At 38.9% G+C, this 12,816-nt stretch overlaps 1 protein-coding gene across 1 annotated transcript in view; it reads right to left on the reverse strand.

Moving 5' to 3' along the window:
• The window catches only part of COLEC10 (collectin subfamily member 10), a 531,893-nt gene that overhangs the window by 60,476 nt on the left and 458,601 nt on the right, over positions 1-12,816 (reverse strand). Inside the window, exon 10 of the mRNA XM_069601094.1 lies at positions 3,316-3,496. The gene's annotated coding sequence lies outside the window, so the exon portion shown is untranslated. The remainder of the gene's footprint in view (positions 1-3,315; positions 3,497-12,816) is intronic.

Consider the following 12,816-nt stretch of genomic DNA (forward strand, 5'->3'; position numbering starts at 1 on the left):
AAATAAAGCTGAGACGGGATAAAATGAAAACAGCTTGCATAGACAGAGTAGTATATGCCAAGACTTGGTTGAGAGATAGAAAGATATGTGTGGGGAACTGAAAGTAGTTGACTGAAGCTAGAGTTTGGAACTTGATTGGATGGATGAGGCTCAAGCTGAAGGTAAGGACTAGATCCAAAGGACATTGTAGGTGTTGCTTAGGAGTTTGGAAAAGATACTAAAGGCAGTGGACGTGCAAGAAAGATTTTAAGAAAGGGGATGTTGCTGCTGGATCTGAGAATCAGAATATGAGAGATATGTCAGAGGTAGACCTTCATTAATAGAAACCAAGAAACAATGGTTTATTTGCTTAACAAGATAGGAGATGGGTTTTTCAGTTTGCTTGTTGTTGTTATTGTTTTCCCCTCCCCCCAAATACTAAGAAATCTGAAAGCAGAGAATCCTAATCTTACTAATCACATAGTAGAACCATGCTATCATCAGGGACCAAGACTTCTACTTTCTGGCTTCACTGTATTTTCATGTGGCTTTTCTCCTTATAGTCCCAAAAAAGCTGCCATAATTTCAAACATTGCACCTACATTCTAGGCAGGATGAAGGGAAAGACTGTAGACCAGGGGCTGAGATAATTAGACAGCTCGATAGTCATCTTTTCAAAGAATTATCCCGGAGAACTTCTGTGGTGAAATCCTCTTACAGCTCATTGGCCAGGATTATGTCCCCATGCTATCAGCCAGGGAGGCTAAGAGATCAAATAGTTTGATTAGGTAGATCAGGGCTTTGGAAGCAAGAATGGATATACAGTGAAGCAAATGGATTTTAAAAAGAAAGTGAAGATAACAAGACATACTGCTTGGAAATGGAGGGCAAGGGAGAGGAAGGGGTCAGAGAAATTCCCAGGTTACTGGTTTGAACAATTGGAAGTGATGTCATTTACTGAGACAAGAAATGCAAATTTCAAGAAAAGATGACATTAAATTTTGAGTATGTTAGTTCAACATCCTTGTGGAATATTCAAGGTGAGGTCTTGGATGGTCCAAAAGAAATCTCAGCCAGAGGTACAGATTTGAAAGTCATCCACATATAGGTTGTAATTAAAGTCATCAGAGTGGATGAGGTCAGATAGTCAATGTAGAATAAAGGAAGAATCAATAGAATTTGGTAGCTTGTCAAATCCATATAAAAGAAGAAAGTTCGGATTTTATAACTAAGAGATTCTTTCATTCTTTTGGCAGTATGAAAGGGAAATTAATACTTTATGCACTTCTTTTTCCTTTTTGACAAGGCTTTTTTTTTTTTTTTGTAGTTAGCTCAAATACATGATCTCTTTTAAATTGCTTTATGCTCTCTAGGAAAAATAGATGATTAGACTGAATATTTCTAACAGAAACTGTGTTAAACAAGAATGGTGACTTGACATTTAAAAAGCCTGGACCCAACTTTCAATTTTATTACAGATTTTGTCTCTGGAAAGATGATCTCTTGTGCCACATCATATTTCTCAAATGTGGAGACCAAGATCCATGCCCTGCTTATGGAGATGGGTCAAACAAAGGTTCATTGCACCTGAGTTCCCTGGAGACGGGCACTAAACAGATACAGGCTGAATTACTAAAGGGCATCTTTGCCTCTCTCATCGCTGCGTATAGAGGTCAGGGATGAACGTTCTTCAGGGTAATTGCTGTTGACCACTTCTTTTGCCCTTTGCTTCTGAGAAGCCACAGCAACAAGCTCTCCATACAGACTAAAGAGCATCTGGTTGACCTGCTCTATTTGCTTGACATTCAATACGGAGAAGTCAAGAGAGACTATCAGGCATTTGTTAAACTGATGAATTCCAGAATATCACCCATTCCTGGGAAAAATATTTCCTGCATTATAGAGATAAATATTTACTTCAACTCTGCTGGGAAACATGTGCCTAATAAATGATATGTTCCTTTTTTAATGGTCTGTTTATATTTCAGAGATTTTACATTATGAAATTTGGTCACTTACATCATATACAATTTTCAGCACATATTTTCTTGAAATACTTCTGAGAAGGTCTAAATTTAGTGGTCAAGCAAATATCTTTCCTTTTCTAAGTTCCCATAAATGAACTCCAAATGTCTGTCTCATAACAGGCATAGATACAGAAGTCTTTTACCCCTATTACTTTGTATTCCACAAGATTGAAAAACCTCACACGGACATGTCACAATATATACAACACCAGGGAAAGATGTTGCTTGAAAGTGAGCATTTTGTTGCTATAATATTTTTTTAATTTAAATGTATTTATTTGAATTAGAGGCTAATTACTTTACAATATTGTATTGGTTTTGCCTTACATCAGCATGAATCCGCCACAGGTGTACACGTGTTCCCAATTCTGAACCCCCCCACCCCCACCTCCCTCCCCATACCATCCCTCTGGGTCATCCCAGAGCACCAGCCCCAAGCATCCTGTATCCTGCATTGTTGCTATAATATTTTTAAACAAGTTAATTTCAGGCAGACTATATCAGAGAAAACAGCAGTCAGAATTTAGGGACTCCCAGAAATAATGCTGTGTGTGCTTCCTGACACCATGGGAACATGTACATAGGTTAATGTGTTATGATATCTGGGCCACACCATTGAACTCAACTCAATTTTGGTTTTGTTTCAATACTTCAACCCCAGGTCTATGGTATTTCTGTTAAGTGGCTCCTTGTCTGTCGCATGCTGCTTCTATGAATATGTTTAGTACATTTAGTTTAAAATACAAGCGTTGTCATATGACTTGTTGGCAATCTATTGCTACGGAAGAGTTTCCCTGACCAAAAAAAGTCACATTCACAAGTTGCATTCTTAAATTATTTCAAGTCAATCAACTAAATTGAGACTGAAGGAAAGACTATACACCATTGTGTAAGTTCAAGTGTGTGCAATCCATCACTTGAGGGAGTTTAATCTCATGTTATACTACCTGCAGTCCTGCTGCTGCTGCTGCTAAGTCGCTTCAGTCGTGTCTGACTCTGTGCGACCCCATAGACGGCAGCCCACCAGGCTCCTCTGTCCCAGGGATTCTCCAGGCAAGAATACTGGAGTGGGTTGCCATTTCCTTCTCCAATGCATGAAAGTGAAAGCGAAAGTGAAGTCGCTCAGTCGTGCCCGGCTCTTAGCGACCCCACGGACTGCAGCGCGCCAGGCTCCTCCATCCATGGGATTTTCCAGGCAGGAGTACTGGAGTAGGTTGCCATTGCCTTCTCCGACCTGCTGTCCTGTGTGGTTGGCAATTACTGCACTTTGCAAGTAGGGAAGTGACTTTAGAAGGGTTGAGTAACTTACCTAAGGTTTCAGGGGAAAGTGGTGGAGGCAGGGTTCTGACTGTTGACTGCAAAACACCTGCTGAGAACAACTGCTTTTATTCTTTAGTCCCTATGTCCTGCTTGACTCTTCTGCAGCCTGTGGACTACAGCCTGCTAGGGTCCTCTTTCCATGGGATTCTCCAGGCAAGAATACCCAAGCCCTGAGGATAAAAGAGGGTATTTTTGAGCACATCAAACAACTTAAACTTGAGTATAAGGGACTCATCTTCTTCAAAATTCTCTAGCCAATAACATACTAGGAATTTCCCCTTTGTCACCTTCTCTCCAGCATTTCCTTCTCTATATTTTCCTCTAGAAATTTACCTTTGAGGGACTGCCCTATGTTGGTCCAGTAGTTAAGACTCTGTGTTTCCAATAGAGGGGGCCTGAGTTCCCATAAACTACAACTAAGACCTCGTGCAACCAGATAAATAAAAATAAATTAATTAAAAAGAAATTTGCCTCTGATCTTCTCTTCTTGGTTCTATGTATCCTCACTCTCCCTCCTTCTTGGGCTGCCAAAGTTTCTCCAAAACCATTTTTTTGTTGCATTTTGCAGATATTTTTTGCTTTCTCACTGTGTGCCTTCCACTAAATTCTCCCAATAATCTAAAATAAAATATCCTTTTTAAAGATACATACCACCACCAGCAACATTTTTTTCAATTAAATTAAAATTGATAGAAAATACAGCAGGATGACAACATTGCCATATTTATTTTTCTCTCCTCTGAAAATGAAATAGACAAAAAAATAACATCAACTGACCTTGGGAGAGAGCACTGGCTTGATTTTCTATTTGTAATTTGTTCCACAGATATTATATTAAATGGAGAATCTTATTAACTCTGTGAGTAAACAAGACTCAGAGAGACTTTAGGAGACATAATAAATTTGTTTAACCAATAAGTACCTCAACCAGAACTTGAGTTCAGATCTTAGAAATTAAGGTCCAAATGATAGCCTTGGAGCTTTGGAAATTTAATGATATAATGCCTTGAATAATGGAAAGACTTGTTTTTTTTTTTTTTTTTTAACTTAAAGTACTCACCTGGCAGAGAAGACTTGTAAGGAGCTCTCAGGATTACACCTAGTTGCATGTGTTCTTAGTCATGCCTGACTCGTTGCAGCCCCATGGACTGTAGCCTGCCAGGCTCCTCTGTCCATGGGATTTCCCAGGCTAAAATACTGCAGTTGGTTACCATTTCTTTCTCCAGGGTATCTTTCTGACTCAGAGCTTGAACCTGCATCTCCTGTGTCTCCTGCCTTACAGGCAGATTTTTTACCACTGAGCCACCGGGGATGCCCAGAATTATAACTAAGTGACATTAATATGACCTCTATGAGAGATCAGTATATGCACAGACCTGTTGCTACTATTTCCATAGTTTGTCTGACTTCTGACTTCCTATTTAAAAACTGCATCCATTTTGCTAGGTCTAAGCTAAAACTGTGGAATGTTGCTAGGAATATGTTGGCTTAAGCCAAGCCAAATGAACTTTGGCTAAGAATGAGAAACTTCAATTGTTTCGATAATGTAGATGGAAATAATCATAGCAACGTTGCCATCCTGGTATATTTCCCATCAGCTCTTCAAAGAATGACAAAGTTACCCCAGAAAGGTCTTGATTTTGGGGAGTACTGAATACTTTTGTTATCTCTTTTGATGCTTAGAACACTAAAATAATACTGTTATCTTTCCCATTTGACATGTGACAAAACTGAGGCACAGAGTATTTAAGTGACTTGCTTAATATCACTTAGCCATTGAGGTGCAGAGATGGGATTCAAGTACAGGATCTAAAAGCTGCACTTGGGCTGAGCCAGAGCATTTCCTGCTCTGCCACTGGATTCAGAACCTGTACCTTTACAGTTTGCCATATTGCTTCTATATATTGAGCAATGTACACGTTATACGTTAGAGAAACTGACAACTTATATAATGTAATCATGGTCTAAAAGGAGGGTTATTTTGCTGCTTCTACTATTATTATTATTTTTTTTTTCCGGTCAGGCTGGAGAATAAATGTCACTGTTTTATCTACTATGATGTCAGTCCCTCAGTCGAGTCTGACTCTGTGACCCCATGGACTTCAGCATGCTAGGGCTCCCTGTCCTCCACTATCTCTCAGAGTTTTCTCAAGTTCATGTCCATTGAATGTATTATCTACTGTACATTCATCTATTTATTCAAGCATTGTGAATCTTCAAATGAACATTTATTTCACTCCATCTGTGTGCCAGGCACTTTTGCTTGTGATCAAGGCCCAGACTTTCTGAGTTGGATTCTTTAATTGATGTTGTAAAACATGGACAACAGTTTCATTAGGCTCATGATCTCTATCTTCCTCTTAAAAATCTGATTTTATAAGTGGAGTAACAAAGGCTCAGGAAGGTTAAGAGGCTTGCTTTCAGCCAGATGGGTGGGTGGGACATAACAAGGATTTGAATTCAGATCTGATTTGTTATCTAGGTGCTTTTCTCACTACATCACTAAAAAGGAAAAATGTTTCAGTAATCCAAGTACCACTTAAAACAGTAATCTGGAAAGAGCAATGAATGAGTTACATTACTTATAATTTATGCTATGGATGTGAGAGTTGGACTATGAAGAAAGCTGAGCACCGAAGAATTGATGCTTTTGAACTGTGGTGTTGGAGAAGACTCTTGAGAGTCCCTTGGACTGCAAGGAGATCCAATCAGCCCATCCTAAAGGAGATCAGTCCTGGGTGTTCATTGGAAAGACTGATGTTGAAACTGAAACTCCAATACTTTGGCCACCTGATGTGAAGAACTAACTCAATGGAAAGACCCTGATGCTGGGAAAGGTTGAGGGCAGGAGGAGAAGGGGACGACAGAGGATGAGATGGTTGGATGGCATCACCAACTCAATGGACATGAGTTCCGCTAAACTCCGGGAGCTGGTGATGGACAGGGAAGCCTGGCGTGCTGCAGTCAGTGGAGTTGCAGAGTCAGACCCGACTGAGCAATTGAACTGAACTGAACTGTGCTTTTATTTCTACTTCATTTTAAATAATTAATTAAACTCTAGATTTCATTACAGACTCTTATCATCCATAAGTAAATGAAAAAAATTTTAAAAATCTTGCAGCCCTTATCCCTCCAACTTGAAAATGGGTTTCAGTCTACAGCTTTAAAGGACATGGGTGTTTCACTCAAACACTTAAGCTTTGGAAAAAGGATGGAAGTAAGATTTATTCATTTTGGAAAAGCAATTAGCTCTCACTCTTGCTCTGTTTCATCTTTAGCCCAACTACTTATTGATACTTTAACCTTCCTTGTTGGTAGTGGGACTCAGAATATTTTAGATATACAAAAAATTAATTTGCTTAACTGAATCACTGTAAGAGTGATGGAAAGATCACAGCTACCTGACCAACATAGGCAGCAAGCTCCTGACTTGGTCCTGTTTTTCCCATTTTATAAGCAAGTCAGTAAATCCAGGATAGAACCACTCAGATATGCTTCCATAGTGGCAAAGGATTGCTTGGTATCTAGTGACCTGGATATGAACTGATTTATTGTCTTTTTATCTCAAAAAAAATTTATTTTCCACATGGGTTTTAGAATCATACAACAATTTTTTTTTCATTGTCTTAAAAAGTATAAGCTGTTGTATTAGAGTAAAATAAATTATCACACCAAAAATTATAAAATGTTTTTCCGGAGGAATATCACAGACATCCAGACATTTAATCAGACTATGTGTGTGCTAAGTTGCTCAGTAATATCCAACTCTTTGCAACCCCATGGACTATAGACTGCCAGGCTCCTCTGTCCGTGAGGATTCTCCAGGCAAGAATACTAGAGTGGGTTGCCATGCCCTCTTCCAGGGGACCTTCCCAACCAGGGACTGAACCCTGAACCCAGGTCTCCCACTTTGCAGGTGGATTCTTTACCATCTGAGCCACCAGTGCATCTATATTCCTTCTTGCATCCTCTATCTCATGATTTCTAAACTCCTCTTGGATAGAAAACCTCTTTACTAACTTCTAAAGAAATCATATCACTTTAAGGCTGCCATAAAATGATTTCAAGGGATAATGGTGAGTTTATTTTTATTTTTTTATTTTAATTTTTACTTTATTTTGCTTTACAATACTGTATTGGTTTTGCCATACATTGACATGAATCTGCCGTGGGTGTACATGAGTTCCCAATCCTGAACCCCCCTCCCACCTCCGTTCCCATACCATCTTTCTGGATCATCCCCGTGCACCAGCCCCAAGCATACTGTATCCTGTATCGAACATAGACTGGCGATTCATTTCTTACCTGGTAGTATACATGTTTCAATGCCATTCTCCCAAATCATCCTGCCCTCTCCCTCTCCCACAGAGTCCAAAAGTCCGTTCTATACATCTGTGTCTCTTTTGCTGTCTCGCATACAGGATTATCATTACCATCTTTTAAATTCCATATATATGTGTTAGTATACTGTACTGGTGTTTTTCTTTCTGACTTCTTTCTGACTCTGTATAATAGGCTCCTGTTTCATCCACCTCAGTAGAACTGATTCAAATGTATTCTTTTTAATGGCTGAGTAATACTCAATTGTGTGTATGTACCACAGCTTTCTTATCCATTCATCTGCTGATGGACATCTAGGTTGTTTCCATGTCCTGGCTACTATAAACAGTGCTGCGATGAACATTGGGGTACATGTGTCTCTTTCAATTCTGGTTTCCTCAGTGTGTATGCCCAGCAGTGGGATTGCTGGGTCATAAGGCAGTTCTATTTGCAATTTTTTAAGGAATCTCCACACTGTTCTCCATAGTGGCTGTACTAGTTTGCATTCCCAATGGTGAGTTTATAATTAAATCAGTACTTCACAGGCCAAGTAAACTTTCTTATTTTTTCTTGACATCCAGTAAAATATTAAAAAGAAAATCAGTTATGCTCTGATTACCATAGAAATTCTTAGAAATTATGTGACAAGAGATTTGAAATAGAATGCTTTCCTTTTAGTAATCCACCAAAATAAAATAGCTAAGACTTACGAAGTGCTGGGGAACATTCACTTTTAGAAGTGCTTTACATGTATGAATTAGATGCTCACAAAAAGCCAAGTAGATATGCACCATTCTTACCAAGAAGCAGGTACTTAGAAGTTAAGTGGCTTGCCCAAGGTTTCATGGCTAGTAATCATCATTTGAACTATGAGTACAGGCAGTTTCAGAGTCGCAACTTCAGCCTTGAAAGCCAGTTTATCTCTTCAAGCAAAAGCTAATTCAACCACACTGACAGTGTATTTCTGAAAAATGGAGGAAACTGAATTTTTAGATAATTGAATTTTTGGATCATTGATGGAGACAGACAGGAGTGCTAGAAGTTATAGCATGGTTCTTTTCCAGATGCAATCAATGCTGAGATGGCTTTTTGTTTCTTCTTCAGGGCCAATTATACAACTCCTATAATTGGTGTTAAAAGAAAATTCCTTTGATTCGTCAAGAATTTATGAGTACTGACTCTGCCATGTACTTGCCTAAGCACTGGAGACAGTACAGTAAGACTTAGCCTTTGAACTTGAGAATATCTCTTTGCTAAAAAACCAATTTAGAAAAACAAGCCAAACTTAAAAAATTCGATTATGCTGTTCTTGTGGCTTAGTAAATAAGGATGTTTTTTAAAATTATCTCTGTTTTGATGATTGAGTATAGAGCATTAGGAGTTACCATGTGGAATGATGACTCATTCCACAATAGACAGGTTTATGTATGGAGATAGATTAAATTTGCTCCAACTCTAGAACTTATCTTGAAAATCATATTTTGCTAACATCTATGAGATAAGCTTGTTTTCCAGACATGCTTTTTAAATAAGAGGGTAATTCAGACTTTCCACTTATTTGCATTATTGCTGAGAGCTGTGTTTTATTAATTGGATTTTCACTGTAATTGGCATGACACCTTTGACATTGGACTTTCAAGGCCATCTGTTTTCTCCTATTAGTTTTTAGTTTTTCTTTATACTATGTAATCACATTCCTATAGAAAAATGTAGAAAACTAGAGTGCTTTAGTTCAGAAATAAAACAATACCTCTGGGGGGGGGGGTTATGTTTAAAAGAGTAAATATATATCCTTATTTGCACATTTTTCAGAGAAGAAATATCTCCATTCCAGCTGATGGTGGGGGTGGGTTGTTGAAGAACCTGCATCTGAATATTACATGTATATTAGTCCTCTAAAAAGACAAAGGTAGATATGCCACTATTAAGAGCTGGAAAGTGAAAGTCCAAATTTCACTTTGAGATTTAGTCTCTCTACCTTTGTGCTTCCTGATCCCTATAATTCAAATGAAGCTTCCTTGCTGGTGCATCAGCGCAAGAAAGACTCTCTTAACTTAATCTGGAAGGCTACGGGCTGGGTGTGACACAGCACATGTTGTAACATACTCTTGGTTACTGAGCACACACAGAGGCTCGAGACAGCTGGCCGTGGCCACACTCCTGGCTTGGAGTCACGCCCTGAGCTTCCACAGCTGAAACGAGTCCATGCTTCTCTAGCTGCCTGATCCATTGCCCATGTGGTAATAGAGCCGAAGTGGTAAGCCAGTTTCACCAAGGCTCAGATGGAACCAAGATGTTTACCTTGTACACTGCTTCATCTACTCTTTTATTTGAAAGTGGTTGCTTCTTTGTGATAATGATGTACTGTCTCTTTTGAGAAGGTACCCATTAATAATGTGTGTATATATTCCTCCCCAAACACATTTTTGAGTAGAGTCCAAAGTAGAAGAACCAGATTACTTAGAACTAAGTCAGCTAAGCTAAGGTTTCCTAAGGGAATGCTCTTCCCAAGATCTCATCACGTTCTTTGCTGAATTCTTGACATGCAAGTTCATGCTGGTTACTTCACATGAAAGCTAAAGGTGGGGAAGAAAATTCTATGGTTCAATGTGTGATAAAGCCATTGACTAACTCATAAGGCCATAACAAGACAGTCTATGGCTCAAGAGCAGGTCTAAATGAAATAAAATTTATTTCTAAATAAGCAACAACATTCATAACCTTCTCCAGGGGATCTTCCCAATCCAGGGATAGAACTTGGGTGTCCTGCATTGCAGACAGATTCTTTACCATCTGAGCCACCAGGGAAGCCCCAGATAAAGGAGAAGAGGGTGGCAGAGGATGAGATGGCTAGATAGCATCACCAATTCAATGGACATGAATTTGAGCACACTCTGGGAGGCCCTATGCCATAGTGGTTCAGGTGATAAAGAATCGGCCTGCAATGCAGGAGACCCAGGCTTGATCCCTGGGTCAGGAAGATCTCCTGAAGAAGGGAATGGCAACCCACTCCAGTATTCTTTCCTGGAGAATCCCATGGACAGAGGAGCCTGGCGGTCTATGGGTTGCAAAGAGTCGGACATGACTAAGTGAGGTTGCAAAGAGTTGTTGGAGTGACTTTCATTTCACTAGGAGGACAAAGGAGCCTGGAGTGCTACAGTCCATGAGGTTGCAAAGAGTCTGATTTGACTTAGCAACTGAACAACAACAAAACCACGATAAAACAGATACAATACCACACAAAACTAAGGAAGTCTAATTGTAAAATTACAATTGTTTGAAAATCAAGGCATCTTTCATGTTTAGAAGAATTCCAACATCTCTAGCTTCAATATAGAGACTGGATGTGTTGAGTGAATAGTTTGAACTGTCTATTGTTTCTTTAAGTGGTACCATTAAAAGGATGGGTTGCCCAATATAAAATATGAGCAGAGCAACTGTTGAAATAAGATGAGGCTAATATTTAATCTGAATGATAAATTTATGTCAAGAATTCCAATTTACTGTACATCAATGGACTTATGATAATCACCATTAATCATACTCTTCCTGAAAGAGTCCATTATAATCTGTACAGAGCCATGAACAAAGCAAAAGCAAGGCTAAAATGAAAAGTTTGCCAGAATGAAGGCTGCAGAATCTAAACAAAGATGAGTGACACATGTTGGGTAGGATAAATCTACAAATAGCTTGGGGCCAGACATCAGACATTATTTGAAATGACAAACTTCACATTAACTAAAAGAAAAAAAAGAAGATCACAGATGGAGACAGACAGTGGTGCTAAAAGTTATACAACTGCATGATTCATTTCCAGAAGAAATCAATGTTGAGATGACTTTTTTCCTCCTTCAGAACCAATAATGAGCCTCCTATAATTAGGTAAACTTTCTACGTCCTATCAAAACAAACTGTTAAGCCACAGAGAGGCCACTGACACATCTGCACCTCAACCAAAGCTATAGTATTTTAATCTAAGTACAATGCAAAGATGCATGAGTCAATCTACCGTAAATTTTCAGCAAATAGTATGCGTCATTGGAAATAACTTTTGCTTTTCCGAAGCCCGTAGATTTATTCTGAAGGAGTTTTAGAAACAAGCAACAATAATTTTAGCAAAAGCAATTCCCTGCGTTCACTAAACCATAACTGTCTGAAACTAGTTATTTCTAGAATTACACAGAACCAAAATAGCAAACATGTAAACAGAGAGCTATGGGTTAGAATTCATCAAACTGAGCAAACTGAGGTTGGGGGGGGGGGGTAGTTTTTAATTTTAAGGTATAAAATATCACAGTTGTTAACTATTTATAGTCGCCCAGTTTTAATGCACGATTCAAACACTAATTAAAAACATTCTCCATAAATAGAAAACCAATTTGCTCTGTGTGCAGAGTGAATGATACAATCAACTTTCCCGGCTATCAGTTTTCTCTTCATACAGGCGGTCAAAAAGTAATTGACCTTTGGACTTCTCATTAAAACCCAACAATGGAGTTCGGAAAAAATGAAGCTGGGTCTATTCATGCCATCAAATGAGGTTATAGCGTATCTAACCCTATTGTTTCAGTTTTCCCTATTGTCATCATGAGTTGCTGGGCCAAATTCTAACCAACTGGGGAGAAAAAGCAGAGTTGAGCCGACTGGCCATGCCACATTTTATCCACTCCATGTATACAGGCAGAGCCTCCGTTTGCCACTGAGCTAAAAAGATAAAAACACGAAACGTGCAATGACATCCCAGAACACTGGGATGGAGAGATGGACCCCTATTGTTCTGAACTTACGTTGTTTTATGTTGTTGCTGTTTTTAAGATTATTTTTTTCTTTAGTGCGTATCATTGTAAAAGTCTTCATTGAATTTGTTACAATAACAAATTCTGTTGTTTACATATTATTTTTTTTGTCTGTGAGGCATGTGGAATCTTAGCTCACCTACCAGGGATCAAACTTTCACTCTCTGTGTTGGAAGGTGAAATCTGAAACAAAGGCCTACCAACATGACCTTAAGTTGTTAGGGTGTGTAAAGTTGTATTAATGCCCAAGGAAAATTCCAGGAGGAGAAATTCTTTGTGGTTCTCACTTTCTGAAATTTCTGAGGAAATTTCATCAAGAGCTTGAGGCAAATTGGTGATGGTGACGGTGGAGGCAGGGGTGGCTGTGTGAGTAA

The sequence above is a fragment of the Ovis canadensis genome, chromosome 9 (genome assembly GCF_042477335.2).
Source record: "Ovis canadensis isolate MfBH-ARS-UI-01 breed Bighorn chromosome 9, ARS-UI_OviCan_v2, whole genome shotgun sequence".
In the NCBI taxonomy this organism is placed as follows: domain Eukaryota; kingdom Metazoa; phylum Chordata; class Mammalia; order Artiodactyla; family Bovidae; genus Ovis; species Ovis canadensis.